The sequence below is a fragment of the Podarcis cretensis genome (genome assembly GCF_951804945.1).
Source record: "Podarcis cretensis genome assembly, chromosome: Z".
NCBI classification, from domain to species: Eukaryota; Metazoa; Chordata; class Lepidosauria; order Squamata; family Lacertidae; genus Podarcis; species Podarcis cretensis.
In genome coordinates, this window is record NC_137184.1 from 44,859,581 (window position 1) to 44,883,433 (window position 23,853).

At 46.8% G+C, this 23,853-nt stretch overlaps 1 long non-coding RNA gene across 1 annotated transcript; it reads left to right on the forward strand.

Annotated features, from left to right (window-relative positions):
- Nucleotides 1-7,256: 7,256 nt before the first annotated feature.
- On the forward strand, nt 7,257-11,039 carry LOC307208344. The gene is made up of 3 exons (XR_013835113.1): nt 7,257-7,289; nt 8,167-8,219; nt 10,822-11,039. It is a non-coding gene; the product is annotated as an uncharacterized lncRNA (long non-coding RNA).
- The last annotated feature ends 12,814 nt before the right edge of the window (nt 11,040-23,853 follow it).

Sequence of the window (23,853 nt, forward strand, 5' to 3'; positions counted from 1 at the left end):
GATGGGATATCAAAGATGATGACGTGTGGTCTGAGTTGGTTTCCCCATTCTTCAAGAAAGGGCCCGACAATGTGAAACAGTCCAAATATCAATCCAAGGCCCCCAAGAAATCTTGCTGGGAGATCTTGCGAGCGCTGTAGTGGATCTCACCGCACCATCAAATGTATTCGGGGGAAGAAGCTTTTTCGAGGCTCCCGTGGATCAGGCACAGGCACATCTCATGACAAAAGAGAGGCCGGAGCCTCTACAGGCTCCTCTGGCGCTCAGCAAAGCAAAAACAATGCCCGCAAATAGTGCTCTCCTTTCCCTAGCCCCCTCACCCATATCTCTATCAGCAATGCTGCCTTTGTTACACCAGTACCCCAATAAAGAGGCAGCAAAATACATTGAGGAGGGCTTTAAGGAAGGCTTCCGCATCCCAGTGGTAGGCACCCCCCATGCACCAATCCCCCCAACCAAAAGTCTGTCCGAGATATGCCACACATTGCCGAGAAGAAGATTACCAAAGAACGCTTGCTGGGGCGAGTGGCAGGTCCCTTCACAGAACCTCCATTTCCAAACTTCATAGTGTCTTCACTAGGTATTGTACCTAAGAAGGCCCCAGGCGAGTTTTGATTAATACATAACCTTTCTTACCCAAGGGGTGGGTCAGTAAATGATGCCATTCCTCAAGAACAATGCTCAGTCAAATATGCATCTCTTGATCAGGCAATCAGGCTGGTTAGGGAGTGTGGCCCGGGCGCGCTCATGGCAAAATGTGACATCGAATCAGCCTTCCGTCTGTTACCAGTCCACCCCGGGGACTTCTGGTTGCTAGATTTCAAATTCCAGGACCAATGGTACTTTGACAAAGCTATGCCCATGGGCTGTTCCATCGCATGCGCTGCATTTGAAACCTTCAGCGCATTCGTGGTATGGGCCATGAAACGCAGGTCAGGGTCCCACCGCATTTCCCATTACGTCCAGCCAGCGGGCTCAGACGCGTGCACTAGGGCGCTGGCATGCTTTATTCAGCTGGCAGCTGAATTGGGCATCCCGTTGGCAGCGGACAAGACCGAAGGTCCAACCACCGTCATCTCATATCTGGGTATTGAACTGGATTCTGTCAGCCAAACCTCTCACCTGCCCCTGGCCAATCTTGCCTGCTGCCTAAGGAACAGCTACAGGTGCACTCTGACGCCCCTGGTCGCTTTGGCTTCGGCGCTTACTTCAGGGGTCACTGGTGCGCGCAGCCTTGGCCGACATCTTGGCATGAGGAGGGCATTACACGTGACTTAACTTTCCTTGAGTTTTTCCCAATCCTAGTGGCTCTCCGTGTTTGGGGGCACCTCCTCAAGGACACCAGGGTGTGCTTCTGGTCGGACAACCAGGCGGTGGTAAGAATCATTGCGAAGCAATCCGCAAAATCCAATAGGGTAATTCGCGTGCTCCGTCTCTTCGTGCTGGAATGTCTGAAAGGTAACGTCTCCTTTTCTGCGCGGTTCATCCCGGGCCTCAATAACGACATTGCAGATGCCCTGTCTCGCTTTCAGATGGAGCGCTTTCGCGACCTAGCACCCGAGGCCGATCAACTCCCAGAAGCCTTTCCGGAGGACCTCTGGGAAATTGGACGGGAGAAGTGACAGCAGGAGTTCTGAGCGCCCTCGCACCATCAACGCTGCGGTCCTACACCAGAGCATGGTCCCAATTCGAGGGGTTCAGAGATAAGTTTGGCTTACGTCGCAGGCGTACAGCTAAGGAGTCTGATGTTCTAAAATATTTGGTTCACCTAAAGCGTAGGGGCATGGCCCTTAAAACCATCAGCCTGCACAAGGCCGCTATCTCCTACTTAAGCAACTGTTTTGGCTCCCAGACCCCTGTAACACTTTCCACGTAAGGAAGCTTATTGCAGGGTGGCGTCGCTCCCACCCGCCCATTCCAGATAAGAGGAGGCCAGTAACCATAGAGATCCTCCGGCTGATCTGGGATGCGCTCCCCAGTATTTGCTGGTCCAACTATGAGGTCAGGCTCTTCAGGGCAGCCTTCTCCCTATCCTTCTTTGGTGTGCTCCATATCGGGGAGTGCATAGGGGGCACATTGTCACCTCATCGCAGGGGCTTGTCTGTGGCTGATATTCAAGTCAAAATCCAAGCCTCCAAAAACTGATCAACTAGGTAGGGGTTCCACGCTAAGTCTAGCCTCCTCCCCACACACTGGACCATGCCCTGTCGCGGACACACGCAAATTCCTGAAGGTACGTCCTTCGGGACCAGGCCCCCTCCTCATTCATGCATTAGGCCGCCCCATGACCAGTTGCCAATTTGTCTCAATATTGCGTAAGGCCATCCATGCTTGTGGAGGCGACCCGGCACAATTTTCCGGGCATTCCTTTCGTATCGGTGCAGGAACCTCGGCAGCTGCGAGCGGCCTCCCGGCAGAACACATAATAACAATGGGGCGGTGGCGTTCAGCTGCCTTCAAAGGCTATATTCGAAACAACTAGCAGACACTGACAGATACCATATAATCCTTTCTTTCAGGCTCAACCCCCAAACATGTGTGGATCTTTGGCCACAGCATAGTGCATTAGGCGGCCATCCATGCCACTACTGGTCCAGGCGGAGAACATCTGGGTCTGCAGCCAAAGATCTCCATTTCCTGGTTCGGCCAACGTGGAATGTGATGGGATGACCTGCTCCCTTGGTTGCGTCACGAACTTGCGTTCCGCCAAACGCGGTTGTGCTCCACCTTGGCGAAAATGACTTGGTCGTGCAAACGTGGAATGCGATGGGATGCCCTGCTCCCTTGGTTGCGTCACGAACTTGCGTTCCGCCATCCGCCAAACGCGGTTGTGCTCCACCTTGGCGAAAATGACTTGGTCATGCAAAAAAGCATAATTCTGATCAAAACAGCGATCGCGGACCTGGAAAGCGTACATGCCGCTCACCCCAACATCATGATTTTCTGGTCTGAAGGAGCTATTTCGGCCTGATGGCGTGCACCTATCAGGACCATGGTAACGAGCGTTGGCTGAGCGACATCAGGCATGGCCTGATTGACTGGTTGGAGGATGGCAAAGGGGATTTTCAGATGTAGGTAGTCTTGGCGGCGAGACCGCAATCTTTGCGGTCTCGGGTGGCGGTATCAGGCCTTGGGCGGAATCCTTTAGTCCATCTTCCTCTTTGCGGCAGCGATACCAGGGTTCCCCGTTAAAGGGGTTTTTGAAGGGAGGCTTTGGCCGTACGCCGAAAGGTCGTCATTGCTCTCCCCTGCGGCGGCGTAACGGGGGCGGCTATCTCTGCTTGAACATATGTTCTCCAGAGCCGGCCCATCCCCCCCCCACACACACTGGATAACCCTGATGCTCCCTAGTCCCCGGCTGGGGACTAGGGAGGGAGAACGCCCAATGCCTGAGCCAAGGTCTACCCACATTTGAAATTTAATAAAGTTGTGGCCAATTTAATCCCATAGCATGTTGTCTAGAGTCGTTATTCCACATGACGGGGGGGACCACTCGGGATCTGGGGACTCCGCCTGTCCACGCAATGACCGCTCCCCACTTAAAACGGGGGGCGCCCTTTGCGTGGACGCGTGCAGCCCTGGATCTGGAGTGGCCCCATCAGCATAGGCTTTGCCTTCCCTCAGGTGGGATACCTGGAGGTCCCCGCCTACCCCAGTGAGTTGTCCAATCCCACCTGGGGGAAGCGTTGCCAGGGAAACCAGGCCAGGTAGGGGGAGGGATTACCTGCCCACACAATAGAGGGTGGATCTTAATTGGTAATCCTCACTTGGCTCCAGAGCTTCTCCCACCCTACCCACCCTCAGTTAATGTCTTCTTTTGCAGGTTAACTTTTCTTCATAGGTTTTGCAGGTTAACCTGTCTCCACAGGTATGCGGGCGCTGCTACGATAAGGTCGCTGTTAAAGGGCCGGAAAGGAATTTCCCTGCATTCGGCAGGTTTCGCCTTTCCCGTAGCAAAATGTCACAACTTTGGCGGTATCAGGCCTTGGGCGGAATCCTTTAGTCCATCTTCCGCTTTGCGGCGGCGATACCAGGGTTCCCTGTTAAAGGGGTTTTTGAAGGGAGGCTTTGGCCGTACGCCGAAAGGTCGTCATTGCTCTCCCCTGCGGCGGCGTAACGGGGGCGGCTATCTCTGCTTGAACATATGTTCTCCAGAGCCGGCCCATCCCCCCCACACACACTGGATAACCCTGATGCTCCCTAGGTCCCCGGCTGGGGACTAGGGAGGGAGAACGCCCAATGCCTGAGCCAAGGTCTACCCACATTTGAAATTTAATAAAGTGGCCAATTTAATCCCATAGCATGTTGTCTAGAGTCGTTATTCCACATGACGGGGGGGACCACTCGGAATCTGGGGACTCCGCCTGTCCACGCAATGTCAATAGAACATTGACTACTGTTTTGTTCTGCAGCCTGTAGCATCAATTGGTTATAAGTTCATGAGCACCAAGGGGAGGGAGAATTCACACACCATAAATAAACCAAATTATGAAGATTAGTCCCCCTCACATTGAGAACATTTATGAGGAGCCATTTTGGATAATTGTGACAATTATGTGTGTTATCTGGAAATGATGCTTCATTCATAATTGCTAAGGGAGAAAGGCAAGGAAACCTAAAGGCAGAGGGAAAAACATTTTCTGTTACCTTTTCACAATAACAGCAGGGATGACTTTTACAGGCAGATTGCTGTCTAATAAAGCTGCCATTTCAGTCGCCTGATAACCTTGCAAGCAATTATAATAAGTTTACAAACAATTACACCTTGCAAATGGAATCTGGAGGAAGCCATAAAGTCCCTCCAATAAGGCACACTCCTGTTTCCAATGCCGTTTTGTAAATGAATCACCACTAATTTATGCCCCCATGAATACAAATTATTGTCACAAGGTTCCCCCCCTTTAAATTAGACCACCTGTGATTCTGTGCAATGAAACAAGAACACAGTAGATGTTAAACTTTTCCCTTATTTGTTATTTGTTGTTTGTTTTTTTGGAAAAGCATTACAAATTGTTTCAAATAACATAACACTGCACTGTAGACCCCTGCTGGCAAAGCTATGGGGTAATATAATTCATCTCTCCAGAAGGCTTGGGGCAAAGCCACAATAATGAGAACACTCAGCTAGAAAGAATACTGCAGAACAGAAAAGGTACCACCAAGTCTGAGAGGATGCCAGCATGGTTAATGAGCAGAATCAGTGAAGCAGTTGCAAGCAAGCAAGCAAGCAAATAAATAAATAAATACATAAATAAATAAAGGCTCACTTCAGGAAATGGAAATCACACCCAAATTAAAAGAACAAATAGGAACAGAAACTTTAATAAAAGATATACAAACTGGGATGGGGGGAAAGAGAGTGAGGAGTACCGTATTTTTGTGTGCAGCTTTTTTGTGTGCAGTACCGTATTTTTGTGTCCATCTCCTCGTCCCACTTGGCGGCGTCAGGCAACTTCATGTTTTGTCACATGAAATCAAGGAACATGGAGGCCTGCAGTAACTGGCCCAGCCTCTGGAAGTGCCGTGTATGGTAGGAGAGACTCCACAGCTGCTTTGATCCCTTCGTATTGCAAGAGGCTCTCTGGCGTCTCATGCTTGAGGAGGGTTTCCACCACTGCCTGAGCCTCGAGGTAGTTCCGCCAGTTTGTGTTCCACGTGATGGAAAACTTCAACACAGCCTCTGGAAGAAGGGGTTTGGGGAAGACATGTCAGGAAGGAATGCAAGTTGCAGGCAGCGTGGCCACCTTGAACCAACACACCTCTCTTGCGAAGCGTGGCCAGGTCTGGGCACACATCTGACCTGCGCCTTTCTTCAAGGCAGGGAAGCAGATCCAACACCCCTCCCCACCTAGTAGAAACAATGATGGGAGGAGTGACTGAGTTTATTCCAGACTACATGGCTTGCAGAAATGGGTTTTATAATATTTATAAAAGTACAACAACAATATGCATTATAATCTTTGCTCTAGTATTACAGAGCTGGTGGAGCTAATTTGAGGCTGTGTACACACCATACATTAAAAGCATTATCGCTTCTCCCCTGTAAGAATCCTGGGAACTGTAGATTACCTTCTACCGCATAGCTACAATTTGTAGCACCCTTTACAAACTGCAATTCCCAGGATTCTTTGGGAGAAATGTGCTTTTAATGCCTGTTTTTCCTGCAGCAGGCACACTCAGCTACCCCTCTGGAAGCTCAATCCCACAGAAAGCTGTGACGGCAGGAAAGGCTATCAATGGCCACTAGGCACGATGGCTATGCTCTACCTTCACAGTCAGTGTCAGTAACGTTTGTGAATAGTAGTTGCTGGAAGATGCAGGATGCAGGAAGGGAATACAGAATGCTCTTGTTTCCACAGGCCTCTGGTTGGCCACTGTGAGAACAGGATGCTGGACTAGACAGGCCAATGTGGCCTCATCCAGCAGGCACTTCTGATGTCCTTACATGGTTCAAGGGTAGAGATTGTGAGAAGGCATCTTCCAAAGCAATCCCACCCCACAAATAGCTTTGGAGCCTTCTTGCCTCTAGCCTAGCCCTCACCCCTTTTCCTGTTTCCGCTGGAGTCTTCTTTTGCTTGCCACGCCTGCGGGCTCTCTTCCGGCCAACGCTGCCAATGACAGATCTTAAAAACTTGGGGTCGGTGAGATTCGGCAATTGCAGCACCTTGCGCCTGCTGGACCTCCTGAGCGGAGCGGGTTGTGTCTTGCTCCTCGTGAAGTAGGGTGAAATGTGAGGAGTGTTGCAAGCCGGTGCAGAGGCAGAAGGTCTGGCCGAGATGGTAGAGCCCGGCTTCTCTGTCAGGGGCTTCTTCCTAACCCAGTGGAACACCAGTATCATACGCCTTTTAGATGGGTTGGACATGCTGAAGAAGGTGCTGGAGGCCCAAAGACCAGGGTGACTTCAAAGCGGAGGACGCAGCAGGCAGTTCCCTATCAATGGTGCCAAATCCAAGCAAATGTTAGTCCTGTTAAATAGATCCAGCAATTATGAACGTTAAATAAGGAATTAATTCCTCAGGCAATATGAAAAGACTTTCTGTGGCTTTTTCATAGATGGGAGCCCCCAACTACTGCCACTGTTGACAGCCTATTGCCCCTTCACTCTGCTTGAATGGGTTATGTCACAATGGTTCCTTCATCAGGTGTTTGTGAGCATGAAAATGCTGTTGGGAGTTTCAGCAGTGAAGGCTCAGGCATAACATACTGTTTGAAAGTCTGAACATTTCCTCTTTTTTATTTAACAATTTTTTTTTACCACTTTTATAATTTATATACAAATTATTAGGAGAGTAAGTTAAAAATATACTGTAGTTTATTCACTTATAGGCTAGTTTACATACTTTATTCCTTCTTATACTTCCATCCCACCTTTCCTCCACAGAGCATACACATTTCAGCCTCCACCTTCTCCATTTTATCCCAACAGCAATATTGTGAGCTAGGGCCATAGCTCAGTGGTGGAACAACTGTTTAGCATGCAGAAGGCATCAGGTTCAGTCCCCAGCATCTCCTGGTGGGACTGGGAGTGCTCCCTCTGCACTTCGGAGGCTTCGCGTTGCTATCGCTGAAGCCAAGGAGCCTGCATTCGCTCCATAGGACGCACACACATTTCCCCTTAATTTTTGGAGGGGGAAAGTGCGTCCTATAAAGCAAAAAATACAGTTTGTTGTTGTTGTTTAGTCGTTTAGTCGTGTCCGACTCTTCGTGACCCCATGGACCAGAGAACGCCAGGCACTCCTGTCCTCCACTGCCCCCCGCAGCTTGGTCAGACTCATGCTGGTAACCTCGAAAACACTATCCAACCATTTCGTCCTCTGTCGCCCCCTTCTCCTTGTGCCCTCCATCTTTCCCAACGTCAGGGTCTTCTCCAGGGAGTCTTCTCTTCTCATGAGGTGGCCAAAGTACTGGAGCCTCAGCTTCACAATCTGTCCTTCCAGTGAGCACTCAGGGCTGATTTAACATCAAGATCAACAATATACATGAAAAAATATTTACATATTTCAGAAACAGAAAAAAGCAGTGAGGTGGATAGATTGACAAGGGAGTTAAAGGTGCACTTAAGGGGGAATAAGGAGAGCGAAGAATTGATTAATAAATTCCATGGATAACGTAGAACAGAAACCCATACCAGAAATATACTTTCTTCTTTCTTTCTTTATTTTCCAGGAAGGAGAGACTGAAGTATATGAACAAGTAGAGGCAAAAAGTGATGAAAAGTGGTGATTAGCTGAGAGCTGTGCATGGCACTTTGAAGCCCCAATAATCAGCTGATCATCAGGGTTTCAAATTAGGAATACAAAACACAGTGGTACCTCGGGTTAAGAACTTAATTCATTCTGGAGGTCTGTTCTTAACCTGAAACTGTGCTTAACCTGAGGTGCCACTTTAGCTAATGGGGCCTCCCACTGCCACCATGCCGCTGCCGTGCGATTTCTGTTCTCATCCTGAAGCAAAGTTCTTAACCCGAGGTACTATTTCTGGGTTAGCGGAGTCTGTAACCTGAAGCCAAGTAACCTGAGGTACCGCTGTAATGTGCTCTCTGAACTCAGCCATATACAGAGTTCCTATATTCACATGCATCTTTCAAAGCTAAAACCATCAAGTTTTCATTTGAAAACAGATTTACATCAAATTGTATTGATTTTATACCACTTTCAGTCAGCAGTAGGGGGCCTACTGGTGTCAACTTTTTTTAAAGGCTCATGGCTGGGTGGGATGCTGTTGGGATTCAGGGTAGTCAAGGAAGGGTTAAACTTTCCCATGCACTGTGATCCAAATCCCCCACTGTGAAAATCACTCACCCCATGCCAGTTATTGATTTCTTTTAAAAAACTCAACATGATATCTAATTATATCTCAAACCCTCCAAGTGTCCCTATTTTCCAGGGACGTCCCTGATTTAGAGAAGCCATCCTGGTTTCTGATTTGATCCTGGAATGTCCTGCTTTTCCTTAGGATGTCCCTATTTTCACTGGAGAAATGTTGGAGGGCATGGAGTTATCCGACCCTGAGCTGTCTGAAGGCAATCCTGTATTGGGGAGGTTTTTTGTTTATTTACCGTTTTGGCCTGAATATAAGCCTCACACACATGCGCGCCCAAATTCCAACCATGAAAAGTTAAAGTGTGGTTTAAATTCGTGACCTTATTAAAAAAAAATGGCTTTTATGATATAGCTTCTGAAAGAGACGTATGGTAAAACGGAACGGATGTGAGTGCTTGCGGAATTTTAAGGGAGCAGCTTATATTTGGGTATTGTATTTTTTTCTCCCCCCCCCCCTTGGATTTTAAAGGTGCAGCTTATATTCAAGTGTGACTTATATTCGAGCCAATACAGTATGTTTTTATATATGTTGGAAGCTGCCCAGAGTGGCTGGGGCAACCCAATAAGACGTGTGGGGTATAAATGGTAAAATTATCATTATTGAATGGGACGTCCCTATTTTCATCAGAGAAATGTTGGAGGGTGTGATATCGTTAGCATCACTAAACAGTTAAGCCTTAGATAAATATTTGGTTTTTTAATGTGTTTCTAGTGACTGGCAATAATTAAGAAATGTATGTAAGATGGAAGGAAGGTGAGAGCCTTGAGATATTTCTGAAGGTTTTCTTTGTGGGTCTTCTGTTGGTTTGGAGCCCTCAACTATAAATAAAAAGAGACCTCAAAGCAGGAGTTTCCTCATTACCACTTACAGAAGAAATCAAACCCAAGATCACTGGGGATAAGAGAGACTGGATTCAGTAGTTCTTGGGCTCTGCTGGCTCAGTTGGGGCAACACTGGTGTAAATTCCCTACCCTCCTTCAATTCAGAAATATCAATCAACCTACCGGTAAGTTTATTGTTCTAGCCAAAGGCCATGACAATCCTGCAGCAACAGTACCAATAAAACAATATAGGTCATACCATAATAAGAGCCAACACCCGTAATGTAAAGGGGGCAAGTCAGAGACACCCTCAAACTCAAATCCAACTTGATTTCAAATTAAATTTCTGCCATTCAGGGATATGCCAGTGTAAGTCCCTCACCCCAGCTCAGGCAGGGGCTCAGCCAGCATAATTTAAAGTTGTAGAATATATGCTCGCACAAGTCCCCAAAAGGGCGCATTGTGTTGTTGTGACAGGACAGGGCAAGGTGAATTCTACACCTATTTCAGACCCCTTTCAGCTTGGTCACATGACCCAGCAACCTGGTAGAACTTAGTTGGTCAAAAGGGTTGTGCAAATCAAATTCCTCCTGAACAGAGTTTGGAATATGGGTAACTTTAGCTGGCGTAGGTTCTGCCAGCTTTCTATATTTGGAAAGCTTCTTAAGTACAGGAAGCTGGCATGACTTACACTGGCTTAAGCTATCCCTATTCCAGGCTCCATTCATGAGTGGGGATACTGCTGGCTGAGATGGCCATAATCTGGCAGAGAGAAAACAGCCCTTTAAAATAGAGTTTGACTTGCACGACCCTTTTTCTGGAGTATGTTCTGTCTGGTTGTCAGATCATGTGACTGAACTGAAAGAGGTTTTAGAATGGGTGTCTCTCCTTGCCCCATCCTGCCCCATCCAAAACCCCAGTTTACTATATTTTTTTGATCTTATGCTGGCATAATTTTTGCTATATCATATGAGCCAACATATCCCCCACTGAAACATGTTGAGGGAATTCCACAGGCATAGCCCTGTCTGGGAGATCAGGTCAGCCCAAGATCTGCCTATTTGAAACTCACTCATCCCAGTTGATATTGAATTTGGCTTGTTAGTTCCAAGTCCAGTATAACCATCTGTCATTTTCTTTCTCTCTTTTTCCTCCCTCCCTCTCTTGAATCGGGCAGGTTTCCACCACCACCACCCCTCCCACACACAGATGAGAATCTGAGGATGAACTCATGTCTGTCTAAGGACTCACTGGTAGCACTGTTATGAATGACAGCTTCCTCTTAGCTGAGCAAGACCTTCTGCTATGCAAGAAAACATCCAATAAGACAGCCTTGTAAACAGCTGTAACCCATCAGCTCTCTTCTTGGTGAAAGTTTGAGAGAATAACAAAGGTGGGGGGAGAAACATACAGCCATATGGTCCTGTGCATGTTGTTGTTGTTTAGTCGTTTAGTCATGTCCAACTCTTCATGACCCAATGGACCAGAGCACACCAGACACTCCTGTCTTCCATTGCCTCCTGCAGTTTGGTCAAACACATGTTCGTAGCTTCGAGAACACTCTCCAACCACCTCGTCCTCTGTCGTCCCCTTCTCCTTGTGCCCTCAATCTTTCCCAACACCAGGGTCTTTTCCAGGGGGTCTTTTCCAGGGAGTCTTCTCTTCTCATGAGGTGGCCAAATTATTGGAGCCTCAGCTTCAGGATCTGTCCTTCCAGTGAGCACTCAGGACTGATTTCCTTAAGCACGGATAGGTTTGATTTTCTTGCAGTCCATGGGACTCTCAAGCGTCTCCTCCAGCACCATATTTCAAAAGCATCAATTCTTCAGCGATCAGCCTTCTTTATGGTCCAGCTCTGACTTCCGTACATCACTACTGGGAAAACCAGAGCTTTAACTATACGGACCTTTGTCAGCAAGGTGATGTCTCTGCTTTTTAAGATGCTGTCTAGGTTTGTCATGACTTTTCTCCCAAGAAGCAGGCTTCTTTTATTTTCGTGACTGCTGTCACCACCTGCAGTGATCATGGAGCCCAAGAAAGTAAAATCTCTCTTTGCCTCCATTTCTTCCCCTTCTATTTGTCAGGAGGTGATGGGACCAGTGGCCAGTGGAAATGTTGAGAGGATACAGATTGGGATAGCAAGAGCAAACAAGAATCTCCCTCTAGCAACAAGCATTCTTATGATAATGAACAGATTTGATTCATAATATGAGGAAGGGCCCTATCTTACTGGTAGAGCATCTGTTTGCATGAATCTTCTTCTTCTTCTCTATGCAAACAATCGCCGGTTCAATCCCTGGCATCTCCAGGTAGCACTAGGAAAGTCACCTGCCTGAAACTTTGGAGAGCTGCCTCCAATCAGGGTAGACCAGTGGCCTGGCTCAGAATGTGTAGAATCCTCTGGAGAAATATCTTCATTTTTAGGCAAAGCTCATTTTACCTCTTTGAAAACTCTCAAGCATGAACTTCCAAATCAACTTGGGATTTTGCTTTAAGTGTCTATTCACAAGGCTGACCCCTCACACTGCCTTTTTTTTGGGGGGGAGGGGGGTTTTCAGTCCAAATAACAAATGCATGTTTGCTAAATAAGTATATGAAGGTGTTAAGACTCACAGAGTTGCTCATTATTAGAGAATACACTCTGTGACGTCACTTCCCTTGAGTTCTTTGACAGGAAAAATACATAGCCTAGTCCTAATGCTGCAAGGGACAGTGTTTTAAACTCTGCTAACTAATTGTTTTAAGTTTAAACATTCTGCTCACAAACATGTATAACATGGGGGATATATTGTAAATGTGTCCGCAATGCATATGATGGCATAGTATGGAACTGTATGGCATGGCATGACAAGGGAAACAACCTGTGACTGAGTGTCATTGAGACAAAAACACACATGCAGACGTTGGAAGCACACTTAGTAGTAGAGCATTTGTTTTGCATGCAAAAAGGCCCAGGTTCAGTCCTGGACATCTCTACTTGGAGATTCCTGGCTAAAATTCTAGAAGAGCCACTGCCAGTTGGTTGGTTTGTTTGCTTGTTTGTTGCATTTATGGCCCACATATTCTCCAAGGAGCTCAAGGTGGTATACATACTGTAGATTCCAGCGTATTAGGTGACTGGGCGTATAAGACGACCAATTGGGCAGCACCAATTTGGGGGTCGTCTTATACGCTTCGGCAGCTTCGCTGGGCAGCGGCAGTGGGTGGCAGGCTCCGCGCTGGGAGGAAGCTGCCCAGCGATGCTAAGCTGGCTTCGCTGGGCAGCTTCCTCCAGGCGCTGAGCCCACCGCCCACTGCTGCTTCAGAAGCTGCCGAAGCTGCTGCCGCAGCAGCAATAGGCAGCGCGCTCCGCTCCGCACCGGGAGGAAGCCACCCAGGGTTGCTAAGCCAGCTTTGCTGGGCAGCTTCCTCCAGGTGCGGAGCGGAGCCCGTCGCCCACTGCAGCTATACCCAGCGTATAAGATGACTCCCAACTTTTTAACCTCTTTTCAGGGGTTAAAAAGTTGTCTTATACGCCGGAATCTACGGTAGTTCCCCGCACCACACATATTTTATCCTCACAGCAACTCTGTGATGTAGGTTAAGGTGAGAGAAAATGACCTGCCCCAGGTCGCCCCATGAGCTTCATGGCTTCATGGGGATTTCAACCCAGATTTCCCAGGTCCTAGTCCAGCACTCTAAGCACTCCACTGCACTAGCTCTCTGAGAATAATGTTCTCTGACAATTCTGAGCTAGATAGACCAATGCTTTGCATCTGTGTAAGTCAGCTTCCTAAAGGATGCAGGTGGCGCTGTGGTCTAAGCCAGTGAGCCTTTTGGGCTTGCCAATCAGAAGGTTGATGGTTCAAATCCTCATGACGGGGTGAGCTCCCATTGCTGTGTCCCAGCTCCTGCCAACCGTGCAGTTCGAAAGGACGCCAGTGCAAGTAGATAAATAGGTACTGCTCCGGTGGGAAGGTAAACGGCGTTTCCATGCACTGCTCTGGTTTTGGTGTTCCATTGCGCCAGAAGCGGCTTAGTCCTGCTGGCCACATGACCCGGAAAAACTGTCTGTGGACAAACGCCAGCTCCCCCAGCCTATAAAGCAAGATGAGCACCGCAGCCCCAGAGTCTGCGACTGGACCTAACTGTCAGGGGTCCTTTACCTTTTTTTTTAAAGTCAGCTTCCTATGTTCTTAAGCCCATGAACTCAAGGGAGCAAAAACAGATGTAGCCAACTCTGGTAGTAAGTAATAATGTGAGTCAGGCAACTGATGTAGCTACTTTCAGGTACACATAATAGGAAATGGCTCTCCCTCAGTATGAATTGATCCAAGGTCCTTGGAGTCGCATTGCGTTATAGCCACCCGAGATGTACAGTGTCAGGAATGCCAAACATCTTCAGAGGTGACCAAAAGCAACCAGCAAACTTAGCCATTATCTGAAAAGAACTGGCATTGATGGAATTAGTACCTTTCCAGGGACACAGATCGGGCACATGGCAAGGATTAGCAAGCACTGCAGCTGATGTTGGCAGGAAGTCCATAATGAATCTTTGCATCTAAAGTAGGCATTATTGATTGTTTAACAAAGTAACATTGTTTTAAGGTAATGGGCAAAGATGGATAGTCTCTCTGGGCAGAAAAGCTTACATGCATTGAAGTTCTAAACTGACAAGAATACTTTTCTATCCCTTTACCAATGCTGTTTGTGCCAGTTGCTGTAAATCAGCACAAGAGCACAAATTAAGCCATTGCCATCTGGCCCACACTATATACCTGGATGCATAAATACTGAGTGGTAGTGAACATTATATATACAGAGTTTGCCCTTAAGACAAGAAGAAAGCAGAAGAAAACAATTTGCTAGATAAAACGACTATGCCTTACAAAGAAAAATGCATAGGTTGTCCAACATCAGTGTCCAGAAGCAAATTCATTTCAAAAGACACCCCCTTTTCAACCAGAAATAACTGAAAAGGGAAGTCACAAAATCAAGTGTTCCTTCTGCACTTCAGTTTTGGCTGTCAATTAAAGGAGGAAACTCAGAGATATGAGCTGAAGGCAATTGCAGGCATTCATTTCACTTTTAGGAAACAAACATGATGAAGTGAACCTCAAAAAGTGCCAAGCAATCTATTTATCAGAGCACTCCAGAAGATTTGTTATGCCTGAAGCATTTCCAGTACGATATAACTTTTCATCAGAGGTGATGGCCGTTCCGTATCTCTCTGCAAGTGTTCTCTCAAGGAGAACCCATCTCACGCAAGAGCCATGCAATAAGGTGACCGTGGCCTCTTGCATCATACTTGAAATGCATCAGACATAATACATTTCCTGGAGTGTTACAATCAGTAGACTTCATCACAGTTTTTAGGATAGGGTAGCTAAATACAAAAGAGGAGAGGGCTCCTGGGTATATAGATGAGAGAAATACATGCCTATTGCTTCTGCTAAAGCTCCCATTGAATCCCAGGAGAATTCCTCTAGCAGTAAAATAAGGCTGTGATGCTTCAGAAGACAGCACAGGACCAGGACAACACTGCAGGGAAAGTGTGGGTGCATGAAGGGCAAGCTGTAAGTAAGGACAGGTGAATCTGCCCATTTTGGTTTCTCTCACTTCCTCATTTTTCCAGTTTTAAGTTCAATTCTCCATATTTCCACTTTGATTTGCATTTTAAAAATACTGTTGTGAACTGCCCTGAGATGAACAGTGCAATATTCAAATTTAAGAAAGAAAGAAAGATTCAATCAGTCTTCATGAATATTTGTAATAATTTTAGTGTGGATTTCTCCCAGTATATGCATTATTGTGTGCAATTTTTCTAGGAGCCACAAATAAGAACTTTGACTGGTTGACTCAACCAGGTGAGGGTTGCCAGTGGGTCTTAAACCCTCAGTGGGTTAGGGACCTATCTATTCCATCAGAGAAGACAGGCTGCAGCAAATTGAATGGATAAGACCAATACCAGGGCCAATGGTCAAGAAGGTGGGTCCTGCACATGCTGTTGAAGGAGATGAGGGGCAGGTGGGGTTCATCCGCCTGGGAAGGTAGTCCATCTAGGAGAAGGAAAATTTGTTCCTAAACCTCAACTGCCTTGCAGCTATACTCATTCATTAGAAAGGCTTTGAAAGTAAACACTGAGGAACAATCCATACCCACTTCCTCACACGACACCTTTGCGAGAAGAAAAGGCTAATGAGTAAATCCAGAGTGGTCTCCTATGGTGGATGAATGGCATCTTGTATGCCTTCTTCTGGCAACTCCTGCAGCCAAGCTGATGCTAAATGTATTGCTTTCCTTTCCTTTGAATCCCATCAGTGAGATTGAAAGGAGGGGTTTTGTCATCTGGGCAGCCCAGGCTTGCGCCTCAGAAAGGTCACCTTGGTGCTGCAAATGCAGCAAAAACATTGGAGGCAGTGCTTATGATTTATAAGCTCAACCTGACTGGCGTATGGTACAAGTGCTATGGGTTGCCTTCATCGGTGGGGGAGAGCGTAGTGTCTCACTGGTCAGCTACCAACCACCTTTAGCTAGGCAGCTTCTGGTCAATAAATGCTGACCTGCCACTGTCTTGGAGCTCAGTCTGTCTTGGAGCTCAGACTATCACTCAACAAGCGGACCAAACTATTGCACCGGGCAAAAAAGAAAAGAAACAAACCCTCATGTGCCTAGAAAGCTGGAATATCAGGACTATGTGTTCTGGCTTGTCCTGCACCCACCTGCTGCAGGTCAACAACTCATGGAATATGGCCATCATTGACCATGACCTGAAAATGCTCAACATTATGTGCAGTTTGCCTATTACACACACGTTGGCTAAGCAATTTCTCCTGCATGTTACTTTCCAAATCTATATGAATTTTTTTTCACATACTTCATCCTATTACCATATTTTTTGCCCTATAGGACACACTTTTTCCCCTCCAAAAATGAAGGGGAAATATGTGTGCGTCCTATGGGGTGAATGCAGGCTTTCGCTGAAGCCTGGAGAGCGAGAGGGGTCAGTGCGCACCTACCCCTCTCGCTCTCCAGGCTTCAGGAAGCTCTCCGCTAGCTGTGGGAGAGCTGCGCGAAGTTGCGCAGCTCTCCCACGGCTAGCGGAGAGCTTGCCTGCACCCAGAAGCTTGGGGCGCGCTGAGCTCAGCACGCCCCAAGCTTCGGGCTTCACGCAGCTCTCCCACGGCTAGCGGATAGCAGCCTGTTCTAGGGGCTGGGGTCGGGGGAAGCTCGGGCTTCCCCTGTCCCAGCCCTGCACCTGGGGGGGAAATAAAAAAAAAAATTCTTTATTTCCCCCCAAAAAACCTAGGTGCGTCCTATGGGCCGGTGCTCCCTACGGGGCGAAAAATACAGTATATGGATTTTTATACACGTTACTTGGCTGAAGAACCCCCTTGCAAAGTGGAAATTTCAAAGGATGGCTTTGTTTTGGTTCATGTGTTGTTTCAAAAAGTACAAATTTGGTAAGTTCACCCTTAAATGCAAACTGAAAATTAATTTCTTCCCCATCCCTATTTGTAAGCAAGCATAATTTGTGGAATTGCATGGCACAGCATCCTTACTGATCATGAGGTACATGTGATAAGGCATTAGTCTTACCTTCCACTTTCCCAGTTTTGTGGAATCAACATAAAGAAGAACCTGCTGGATTAGGCCAATGGCCATTTAGTTGAGCATCCTCTTATCACAGATGCCCAAGGGAAACCAGCAAGCAGGTCATGAGGACAAGAGCACTCTCCTGCCTTGCAGTTTCTAGCACTGGTACTAATAAGCATTACTGCTTCTAATCATGAGAATGCAAGTTCTTTCTTTTTCTTTTCTTTTCTTTAAGGAAACAATGGGGGGAAACTATTAAAGTCTCATCTGGTCACCCTAGTTTCCTTTTTATGCAACAAAAATGAAATTTACTTGAGTAAAATAGACTCCACTTATGAATGTTCCACTTTACATGCAGTGGGCCTCTGAAAAATTAAATATATTAACTATTTCTACGTTTTCCTAATTGGGTCAAAATGTTAGCCCTATATGTCCTATGTGTCCAAGTGTACTCCAGATAATTGGAATGGTGCAATAACAACAGGAGAGTAATTAGAGAAATGTTCACTTCACTGATGAACCTGTGTGGTCTTCAGCAATTACCCATTAAAAGAGGTTCACTTTTTCCAGGAGGTGAGTGGCACTTCACATGATTAGCACATGAGCAAAACAAGGCAACTGGCTTCCATTATTTACCATCACAAACATCTCCTAATTAGACTAAATTAGCATTTCCCAAACTTCAGATTTCATTGACCCCTTGATTAGCTTTTAAGGTTATCATCAACCCTGATCCAAATTGTTAGGAAACTAAATGAAATGTTGTCAAGAATATTTGCAATCAATGTTTATTCATCACAACTTTTGGGAATCATAAAATGTAAAAGATGAAGAAACAATACTTTTGGTATTGTGGAATCATCTTACTAAATACAGAGGTCCCTCATGGACAGGAGAGGTTCAGTCTGCAATCATAGGCCAAGAAAATGCAGCACTTCTTCAGATTTTGAAGTGGGGCTACTTGTCTGTAGTCTTTGATGTTATATCTGAATAATCCAGTTTATACTCCTATGTGTGGGTCAACTGAGATCCTACTCTAAAATGCAATTAACAACTAACAGCGTGCTCTCTCCCACAAGGCTAATTGCAGCACCTGGGGCATTTTTGTCAAGACTGTTGCAGGGGAGAGAAGAGTTAAGTATCTTTACTTACTGTGGCTCTCATTAAAATCTTTCCCTCACATTAGTATTATTATTAAGAAATCTTTTGATGTGGTTGCTAATTGTCTCCGCAGACATGTCCAAAGTCTGTTCCAGGGGCCTAATCTGGCCTGCAGGATGGTTTAATCCGGCCCCTGTGGCAGTTTATTTCCGGAGTAAAATACTAAAAACCTAAACAACTTCAATCCTATATAAAGCTCAACAATTTCAATTTGGTTGGCCCTTTGGTCGGCCCTCACGGCCCTTCACTTCATCAAATTCACGCCTTGCAGGCGTGGGGATACAGGGCATAGCCTGTAACTGGCTGTGCTCTTTTATCTCTGGTCGGGGACAGAGGGTGGCACTAGGGAGGGAAATGTCGTCGCGCCACTCCTTGGTGTGTGGAGTGCCGCAGGGCGCAATTCTCTCCCTGGTGCTTTTTAACATCTTTATGCGCCCCCTTGCCCAGATTGTCCGGAGCTTTGGGCTGGGCTGTCACCAATATGCTGATGACACTCAGCTCTGTCTGCTGATGGATGGCCACACCAGCTCGATCCCTGACACACTGACCAGATGTTTGGAAGCTGTGGCTGGATGGTTTCGTGGGAGCCGATTGAAACTAAATCCTTCGAAGACAGAGGTCCTCTGGCTGGGTCGGGATGGTATGGGGATGAGGGACCAACTCCCTTCTCTTGCAGGGGCCCAATTAGTGCCATTGCCTTCCGTTAAGAGTTTGGGTGTAATCCTTGATGCCTCCCTTTCCATGGAGGCGCAGGTTACAACAACAGCCTGTATTTTAATATTTTAATGTTCCATTATTTTAATGTTGTATTTTATTTTTGTTTTTAAGTTGTAATCATTCATCTTGTTTTTATTATTGCTTGTAAGCCGCTCTGAGCCCGGCCTTGGCTGGGGAGGGCGGGGTATAAATAAAATATTATTATTATTATTATTATTATTATTATTATTATTATTATTATATCTGGCCCTCTTTGAAAAAAGTTTGGACAGCACTGAAGAGTTAAAAGTCAAAGAGTTCAAGAGAAACAGAGAAGGGGGTGCTGGATGTCAGGAGCTGCATTCTCTCCCGTGCGGCAGAGTGTGTGTGACTACTGGATCACAAGCTTTGTGTGTTGACATTCCATTCTTTGGAAGTGTGGAAACAGAAGGAACTGTGCGCCACTTCCGTCTTCTGTGTTCTTTGTTCTGTCCTGTTGTTGTTTTCTCTCGGAGGATTCCCCCCCATCCGCTTCCACTGGGAAAGGGGCATGACTTAAGCACCCCGGTCACCCGCCCCTTCCCGTTGTGCCCTGCCCCTCTCCCTGCAAGGATTCAGCTAAGTGCAAAACGCCATGGGGCGCAGCAAGCTGGGGGGGGGACTGGGGGGAGGATGCAATGCCAGTGGGATGATGGAGGGGGAGACAGCAGTCAGGGAAGCTGCTGGGCAGGTGGGGGAGGGGAGAGACCCACCCAAAAAATGAAGGGAGGTGGGTGTGCAGCTGAGCTCCCCCCCCCCCCATTTTGAGTATTCCGAATAGCAATAGGGATACTATAAACACATGCAGAAATACAAACGTTTCCTAACTTTCTGCTGAGTTTCCTGCATTCCAGGGGTTGGACAACCTATTGCTTAATAGGTTTAATTCCACTTCCCATATTAATCATAATACAATACAATACAATACAATACAATACAATATAATACAATACAAATACCTTTATTGGCATTTCAAGTTAAGACATTTCAAAATGGCATCAGATACAAAGTCTTTCTTCTTCCTGTTTCCTGTTTCTGAGAGATTTGAGTGGGGAAATCCTTTTGATTCCTCAGTAATAAGAGGCAGTGGGGTGAGGGAGGCCAGGGCCACATCCACACCATTTAAAGCGCTATGAAGCTGCTTTAAACACTCATGGCTTCTTCCCCAAAGAATCCGGGAGCTATAGTTTGAAAAGGGTGCAGAGAGCTATTAGGAGGCGCCCCAGCTCCCCTCCCAGAGTTCCCTGCCAAGAAGGGAACCCTACTCCTAACCCTAACCCTACTCCTTACGCTAACGCTAACCCTAACTCTAATGCTAACCCTTAACCCTTAACTAGAGCTACAATTCCCAGAGCTCCCTGGCAAAGAAGGGAAGCCTAACCCTACCCCTGACGCTAACCCTAACTCTAACCCTTGACTAGAGCTACAATTCCCAGAGTTCCCTCACAAGGAGGGAACCCTTCCCCTACCCCTACCCCCTATCCCTACCCCTTCCCTAACGCTAACCCCCCCCCCCCCCAGCAACTCTCTGTCCCCTTAACCACCTACAGTTCCCAGAATCCCTGAGGGGAAGCCATTGCTGTTCAAAGCGTCTTCATTGCACTTCCAATGGTGCGCCTAATGTGGTCTAATGTTTCCTACCTCATTTTCTTCTCTCTCCCCACTGCCCCATCACTTGCAGTGCAGCAGATGTCCACCTGCAGTCTCCCTTCAAAGCTCCTTCTCTCAGGTCTGGCCACGGCCTTGTCCATTGCTCACTGCCAGTATTTCATGCTCATTTCTCCGATGTAAACAGGGACGTCCTGCGGTTCTCTTCATGACTTTGAAGGCTGGACTTGGGGAAAACCTCACCGGCTCCAGACATCCCTGTAAGGCAAAGGCAACCAGGTGAGTGGGATGGCCCCCATCTGCAGTATCCACCCCCCAACTCCTCCTCTGTTTGGCTGCCTGTTCACAAACAAGGCTTCCAAACCAGTTTGCATCCATCTCAGCCAGCGCAGCCTCGTGGCATCCACTACTCTATGTGCAAACCCTTCCGCTAACCATCCACCAGCTGCAGCATCGCCAGGTCCATTGCCAGACATCAACCAGCTTCAGAGCTGAATATCAGTCGCCTTCAAGTAGTGATCACACCAGCAAGTAAACTTTGTGCTTGCCTTCTCATTGCTCCACAGCATCCCAGCACCGGGCCATTGTCTCCTTCCGCTTGCCAGCTTGCGATCACAAGGCAGGAGACCACCAGGGATGAGTGCCAGTGAGCTGCCCATTTCTCTCTGGGGAGGGCAACTGCCGAGGCTTGTGCCTTGGCCCACATTTATACCCGCTCAGCTGCCAAATGTTTTTGTTACATCCCAGTCAACCCACAGACAATGGCAGCAGCTGGGGAGGCATCACCCCCACCCCCTCAGTCCTCACAATGGTGAGCGCAGCTCAGCAGCTAAAACACACACACCACACCCCAAGTTGTGCCTTATCTGTGAAGGCCACACCAGAAACCCAAGGGGGCAGATGGAAAACATTTTTCAGCCCCGGGGTTACATTTCCCTTCATACAAATCTAGTCAAATGCACAAATGAACAGAGCAATGAAAGCAAGCCTTATCTTTGCACAGGAAGTTGTTCAAGGAATGACATTCACAGAGAAAGTTAGCATCTCAGGAAAAAAGCACTTTTACATCAGTCAATCAATCAATCAATCAATCAATCAATCAATCAATCATTTATTGAATTTGACTAAAAGCCATTACAAATTACAGTTACAAAAGCACCGAAGCTAATGACCCAAACTATAGCTCCCAGATTCTTTGGGTGAAAAAACCAGGTGGATGCCATGTGAACTCACCGATGTGTCAAGTGATGGCTACAAACTACCTCCAGTTTCAAAGGTGGCATATTTCTCACCTGTGACAGAGAAGCATCCTGTTTGGAGGTGGCCTAATTCTGAATACCAGCAGCTGGGGACAAACAATCAGAGAAGCTGTTGCTTTTGTATTCTGCTTCCAAGTATCCTGCAGGCACATAGCTGGCCACTGTCAGAAACCGAGATGATGAGCTAGATGGCTGTGTGCTCTAATTCAGCCGAGCTCTTCTGTTCATCTCCATTGCATAAGCAAGCACTTGTTCTCTGCTGTCTTCCAATCTGGTTCCAGCCTAGAGCCAGAACATTGCTTTTCCACCCGGTTAACATTTGTTCTCCAAAAGCATGCAGCGGTAAACAGAAAACAGCTTCTGATTTTCAAGACAGTATTGCATTCCATTGCCAAAAGTAATGTTTTGGATAGGTGGAATACTGGTTTAAAAACAAAAAAACAAGCAGTTGTAAAAATGTTGTTTTCCTGGCCACTTTTTCATTTGCTACTAAACCGTTTCATAAGCTAACATTTCTTTAAAGTGTTTTGCATCATACAGATAACCATACAGATAACCATGAGTAATAGTTTATGCCCTGAGTTAAGGTCTTTGATCCCTACAATGAAATACATGTGATAAAACGTGGATAGTCTACTCTAGCTGTTTCCAACCTGCTTTCTCATACTTGGGTTACACCCAAACTGTTTTGGATTCTACCTCCCACCAGCCCCTCCCAGGACTGGCTGATAGGTGTTGTAGTGCAAAACAGATGGAGAGCACCATGTTCAAGAAGCCTGGTCCAGTGGTGTTTATTGCCACTGGAAAACTAATGGAACTAATCATGCAAGGAGAGACCTCTAAAACACATCATATATAACCATGGTCTTGGAGCCTTATGTAGCACAAACAACCACCATCCGAACAATGACAGTAAGAGCTGTTTGACAGTGACTGTTGCTGGGGGGAGGCGACAGAATACAAGATGAGAGGGTAATGGCTGGGAGAATGAACAGAAACACTCCATGCTGCAAACATTTATTGCAGATCCTACTCACTGAGATTACAGCAGGAAAACCAAGCCAGTCCCACTGTGGTACAAAACATATGAGGGACATGGGTGGTTGCTCTGTCCCAGCTTCTGCCAACCTAGCAGTTCGAAAGCATGCAGCGGGAAGGCAAATGGCATTCCTTTGCACTCTGGTTACCATCACGGTGCTCCATTGCACCAGAAGCAGTTTAGTCATGCTGGCCACATGACCTGGAAAGCTGCCTGTGGACAAATGCTGGCTCCCTTGGCCTGAAACAGGAGATGAGCGCCGCAACCCCATAGTAGCCTTTGACTGGACTTAACCATCCAGGGGTCCTTTAGCTTTACAAAACACACCCATATCCTAAACCCACTCTTTTATAGTTAATAATATTATTATCCATAGATAAGGGCATATTTGTTCATAGCTATGTTAAGTAACTATGGATATTACAAATAATAGTAAATCACTTCCTAAAAGCAGAGGTGGCTAGTGCCCATTGCAGCTGGTAGGGTAGAAGGTAGGGAGACTAGCAGCCAATGACAAGCCCTCCCATCCACTCTGTCTGACCCTCAGCACCCTCCCTAGGTCACCCCCTCCTCTCCCCAACCATACACTCTACTGGTCCTCCTTGCATCCTCCTTGAGTGTTTTTGCCCGGCTGGAATGTACTGCATTGCAGGGAGTTGGACTAGATGACTCTTGGGGTCCCTTCCAACTTTACACTACTGTGATTCTAACTCTGATTATGCCTCTTGCTTCCCTGGATGGAGGATGGTGATGGTTGTGCATAGGGCTTAATAGAAACTAGCTAACTCTACAAGAATAAAATATACATTTATTGCTCCATCTCCTTTTGCCT